The sequence below is a fragment of the Solanum dulcamara genome, chromosome 5 (assembly GCF_947179165.1).
Source record: "Solanum dulcamara chromosome 5, daSolDulc1.2, whole genome shotgun sequence".
In the NCBI taxonomy this organism is placed as follows: Eukaryota; Viridiplantae; Streptophyta; class Magnoliopsida; order Solanales; family Solanaceae; genus Solanum; species Solanum dulcamara.
Window position 1 is genome coordinate 7888504 of NC_077241.1, and position 5654 is coordinate 7894157.

Here is a 5654-nt window from a genome sequence, read left to right on the forward strand (position 1 = left end):
CATCCCCGCCCCCACCCACCCCTCACTTCTTTCTTTTTCCTTCTTCACCATTTTTGTCCTTCACTGTTCTTCTTCTTTCTTCTTTCTCTTTTCTTTTTCCCCCTCTTTTTTCCTCATCCTCTTCCTCTTCTTTTTTTTCCCTCAAAATAAAATAAGCAAATAAGAATGGAGGCTTTCTTCCTCTAAAAATAAATCATCATTAATGTATATTAATTTCTCACCAAAATGTTCATCAATGTCGAATTTGAGAAATTGAAATTTCAAAGAAAACATGAAATTGATATTTGGATGATGGGTATGGTAGAGTTGAAGATGAAGATGGCGGAAAAAATGATGCTTCTATGGAGAAGAAGCTATATTGGGGAAGAATAAAGAAAGAAAAAGATTTTAAAAAATTGTGGCCAATAATTGTTTTTACATTTTTTAATAAAAGTTAATATATCAAGAAAATAATATTTAAAATATTAATTATATATTGACCTATAAAAAATGCCATGTGTATGATTTTATAATTTGTTTTTTAAAAAAATGTCTTCACTCGCTTTAAGGAGAGTGCACACTCTCTCTGCCACGTCACCCTTTAGGGTGGTATTTAATTCACTTAAAGTTGTTAAGGGGGGATATTTAAATGCCCGTGTAGTTAAAGTACTAAAGTAAGTTACGCTGCCAAGTTCGACGAGTGAGGGTGGGGGGGGGGGGGTTGATGTAATATCCCTAAAAAAAGGAACAAAATACATCTTAAATCACAATATTTACAACCCTAAATTACTATACACAACAATAGTTTCAATATTTACGTAACGTAATTCTAGTTGTACAATGTATCTCACTCTCTAAGGTGATCTCGATTAATATTGTTTGAATCACTCGTCTCGCTCCACTCTCTCCTTCTCTTGCCCTTATCCTTTTTGTATTTGTATTTCACAATTTTAATTTTAAGTACCATTATATATTTGATACACATGTACATTTATGTATCTATAATTTATATTTGTTTTAAAACAAAGTGTAGATGTGTAATTGTGTATCTGTTTCATATCATACATATATCAATTTTTAGCGACATACATGTATCATACACATGTATGCATTTGTGTTTAGTTGATGATTGGTACTTATGTGTATTTGCGTATCTACATTTCAGTTTCAATGTTAATGTGTATCTGTGTTACACAGTTTCAAATCTAATCCTTGTATATGTTTGTTGCTTCAAAAGCTACACTCACGCGTATACACGGTCACGAAGTAATAAAATAATTGCAAGCAATCATGTAATGGAATCCCACAGGGACTCAACGGTGAGAAACAATCGAATTAATCTATTGCCTCCCTCGTTTAAAAAAAATGACCAACTTTTTTTTGAGTTGGTTTAAAAAAGAATGACCCATTTCTTTTTTGACAACACTTTAATTTCAGTTTCCAAGTGGCATATTTAATCGCTTTCTCATTTCATGAATTTTTCCTCTCTCTAAAACTTCTATCTAGAAAAAGCTCTCAAGGAAGGACATTTTAGTCATAAAATGAAAATATGGGTGGACCCACCTCCGAACGTCGGAAAATTTCATCCCAAATACAACCTGCACAAAAATCAGCTCAATCTACACTACACAGTTCATATAGCACATAGATCAACAAAAAACAACAAGGGGTATATACACAACTTCACAATGACAAATAAGATATAATGCAATGTAATGTGATGTCACATAAAGTGATGCACGTCTGTCCTAATGATACACATATGTTGTCTAGTAGGCCGGAACCCATGAGGGACGCACAAGGTCCATATATCTGCCGGAACTATTTTTCGTCGGCACAATCATTAATCGCCGAAATCATTTTCCATCGATATCGCCGAAATCATTTCCCATCAGCATAAGTATCATTGCCAGAATATTTTCCAACGATATAATATCAATCTCCAGAACTATTTTTCATCAGCATAGTATCAATCGGATCTCATCATAGTGTTCTTTAACCAATACATATAAACATGTTCACACAAATAATTAAAAAATGATAGTGTCCACAGTCACAACACAATTCATATCAATGCAATTCATGCCACACTATCAATAGTATATCAACATCAATATTTACACCAATTACATCATTATATTCATCAAAGTCTCTGTTTCATTAGCCCATTTTATCACATAGATACGATAAATCAGTGAGCAAGTTATTCCAAGTCAATTTCCATAATCAACAATGAACAAATGACAATTTCTTAGAGTTCACAATCACATTAAGATTATCATAGCATTTCATCGAATTCACATCAAATTCAAGTCAAGGAGTTCATGTTCCGATCACAATCATGGCACACATTGCCTTTTATTAACCACTTATATTTCATTAAGCATAAATTACATGATTAGAGTCTCAACCTCATTCTCATTACTCTCCAACACACATACAAAGTAAGTTCAAGGATTCTACAAGATTTACGAGATTTTAGAAGTTCACTTGCCTTAATCAATATCTGATCAATCACATATTTGAGTCTTTCCCTTCCGAGTAGTATCAAATTCACAATCAAATAATGATTCACAATAAAAAAAACTGAATCTAATGACACCAAAATCATGAAATTTGGGCAAAAGGATCAAAATGGCTCAAAATCTGATTCCAAAAATGAGACTCAAATCTTAAATTTTTGAATAAAAATGTTATTCAAAGCATTTGAAACTCATTAGTGAAAACCATTTCAAAAATGGAGTCCAAAACCATCCGTAATCACCGCTTTCAGAAACTTATTCTTGAAGAAATTTTCAAAATTTGAAGTCCAAAATTCATAATTCGGAGTTAAAATCATGATATAGACGATATGTAATGAAGATTCTAGGTTAAGAATACTTACCTAATTAATTAGCTTTGACAAAATCACCTCACAAATCGCCTAACCGAGTTCTTGGATCTCAAAAATGGAGAAATGGGGTAAAACCCCAGCTAAACCCACTCAGGTGTCGTTTAATCGATAAATGGTGTCACTTTTGCAGAGGTTTGCTTAAGCAAACCCCCCCTAAGTGAATCCTGTCTCTTTTGCGATAGGTTTCTCACTAAATCAGAGGTCGCGAAGCGGACCCTGCACTAGAACCACCAAACACAACAGAGCACACAAGTCACAAAGTTCTCGAATTGACCCTCGAGATTCGTTTGGAATCCCGTGCACACAAACCATATATGCTACTATACTAAATTCGATGTTTCAAACTCAATGAAATTGTTGGAATTTAAATTCTAGGTCTCTTTAACCCAGAATCTATTTAGTCACAATCAAACTAGTTTAGAACTAAAAAAGACCAAACCCCCCTCGGAGTTTCCAAAAAATGCATAGGAACTCTCCTTAGACCTAAAATCATCCCCCAAATCTAATGGAATCATCAAAATTCCATTCTGAACATGCGAACTCTTAATGTTGACCAAAGTCAATTCTAGAATAAAAAACTCAAACAATTCCAACCTAGGACCTCAAATCCACGATATCACTCTAAATCTGATTCCATCAACTTTCCTAAACCCAATTTCCATATTTCAAAGTTGACGAAATCGATGGAATTCCATTATGAGACTCAGAACTCTGAATGACAGTGAATACCATAATTTGACAACTTAAACTTTCCAAACTCAAAAACCCTAGCCTCTTCCTCCATTTTCCATCCTTCTTCACAGGTAAGCAAGAGAGAAAACCAAAAATGGTGTCAGGTTCAGGAACCTCCGCAAGGAGTATAGTGGTTGATGCTCGTCACCATATACTTGGTAGGCTTTCATCAATTTTGGCCAAGAAACTGCTTTATGGACAGAAAGTTGTTGTTGTTAGGTGAAGAGATTTGTCTTTCTGGTGGACTCGTTCGTCAGAAAATGAAGTATCTTAGGTTCCTTCGTAATAGGATGAATACTAAGCCTTCTCATGGACCTATTCACTTTCGTGCTCCTTCTAAGATCCTCAAGAGAACCATCCGTGGGATGATTCCCCACAAAACTAAGCGTGGAGCAGCTGCTCTTGACCGCTTGAAGGTTTATGAAGGTGTTCCACCTTCATATGACAAAATCAAGAGGATGGTCATCCCTGATGCCCTCAAGGTGTTGAGACTCCAAGCAGGACATGAATACTGTCTCTTGGGTAGGCTTTCATTAGAGGTTGGATGGAACCATTATGACACTATCAAGGAGCTTGAGAACAAGAGAAAGTATAGAGCCCATGTAGCATATAAGAGGAGAAAGCATTTGGCCAAACTTACGGTTAAGGCCGAGAAGGCTGCTGAGGAGAAGCTCGGTCCTCAACTTGCTGTTGTTGAACCCATCAAATATTAGAGTGTAAACGTAGTTTATATAAGGTAAAATTTTGTTGGAGATTGAGATTTCAACTTAATCTGTATATTACAAAAGTGATCGGAAAGTAGTCGGAAAATGGAGTTTTCCAATTACTTTCCGACTATTTTTGAGTAGTCGAAATATTGACGATCGGAAAATATTTACCGACTACTGTAGTCGGAATTCGCCGATTACCGCAGTCAGAAAATATAAAACTAGATCTGACCATTAAACTACCTAAATAATCGCCTATTGTAGTCGGAAAAACTATTAAAAATAATAATTTATTAATTTAAATAATGTCGACTACAATCATCAGAATAATTAAATATTTAATTAATATGTATTTTGACTACTTTAGTTGGCATATATAACTTATTTATAATCATTTAATTACTCTTTTGTTTACTATAGTCCGTATAAATAATTAATTTATTGTTAACTTTCGATTACCGTAGTCGATATTTTAAATTTCTTAAAAAAATTTATATGATATTGCCGATTATCGTAGTTGAAAAAACGACATTTTTAATACAGAAAAATGGTGTTTATATGGTGCACTACCTTCTAAATTATACTACCATCCATCCATAAAAAGTCAACAATAAAACCGAACATCAAATACATCCCTAAACATTCAAATTTCATTCAATATAATTGAGTCTAAAGGTTCAAGCACCATCAAAATCAAGTCTAATAAGTACTCAGTTGTTATTCAAAACAGAAGTAAATAGTTTAAAACAAGTCAAAATTTCATAAAAAATGTTTAAACATCCAGCAACAATCTACTCCTCGTCAGAGTCGGTCTCTTCTTCACCATCATCAGATTCATCCATATGTTTCTCCATGAACTTCTGCACTTTAGCAAAGTTAGCTCTAGATGTTTGAAGTCGTTCTGTCAGCTCTGAAATCTGTCTTCGAATTACTTCTATTTCTTTCGAAGATTGAGTAGTAGAAGCACCAGACAACAATGGTGATGGATGACACGAGGAAGGCTGTACTCCAAGCCCATAAACTCTACCTTTCGACACACCTCCTGCCATATTTGTCCATATTGAAGTAAAAAAAAACCACCGATTCTGCTCAACAATACAAGTTCAATTGAATTTACTAAAAAATTCAAAATAAACACCAGAATTTAATTAATCACGCTAAAAACAAAGTAAAAAAAGATTTAAAAAAGAGACGAACCTGTTCTTGTTTATTGGTTATCAGTAACATCAAAATCTACCAGCAGACAACAAGATACTAGGATGCTACTAGCAGAGTACGGGAACTGAGCCCGTTGTTGTGAACTAGTAACTCTAGGCTGCCAGATGAAGAAGCAGGAGAGGTAC

General features: G+C 34.4%; 1 pseudogene across 1 annotated transcript; it reads left to right on the forward strand.

Moving 5' to 3' along the window:
* Positions 1-3698: 3698 nt before the first annotated feature.
* On the forward strand, positions 3699-4374 carry LOC129890398 (60S ribosomal protein L13a-4-like; annotated as a pseudogene). Its single transcript, XR_008767023.1, has one exon. The product of XR_008767023.1 is annotated as a 60S ribosomal protein L13a-4-like (transcript).
* The last annotated feature ends 1280 nt before the right edge of the window (positions 4375-5654 follow it).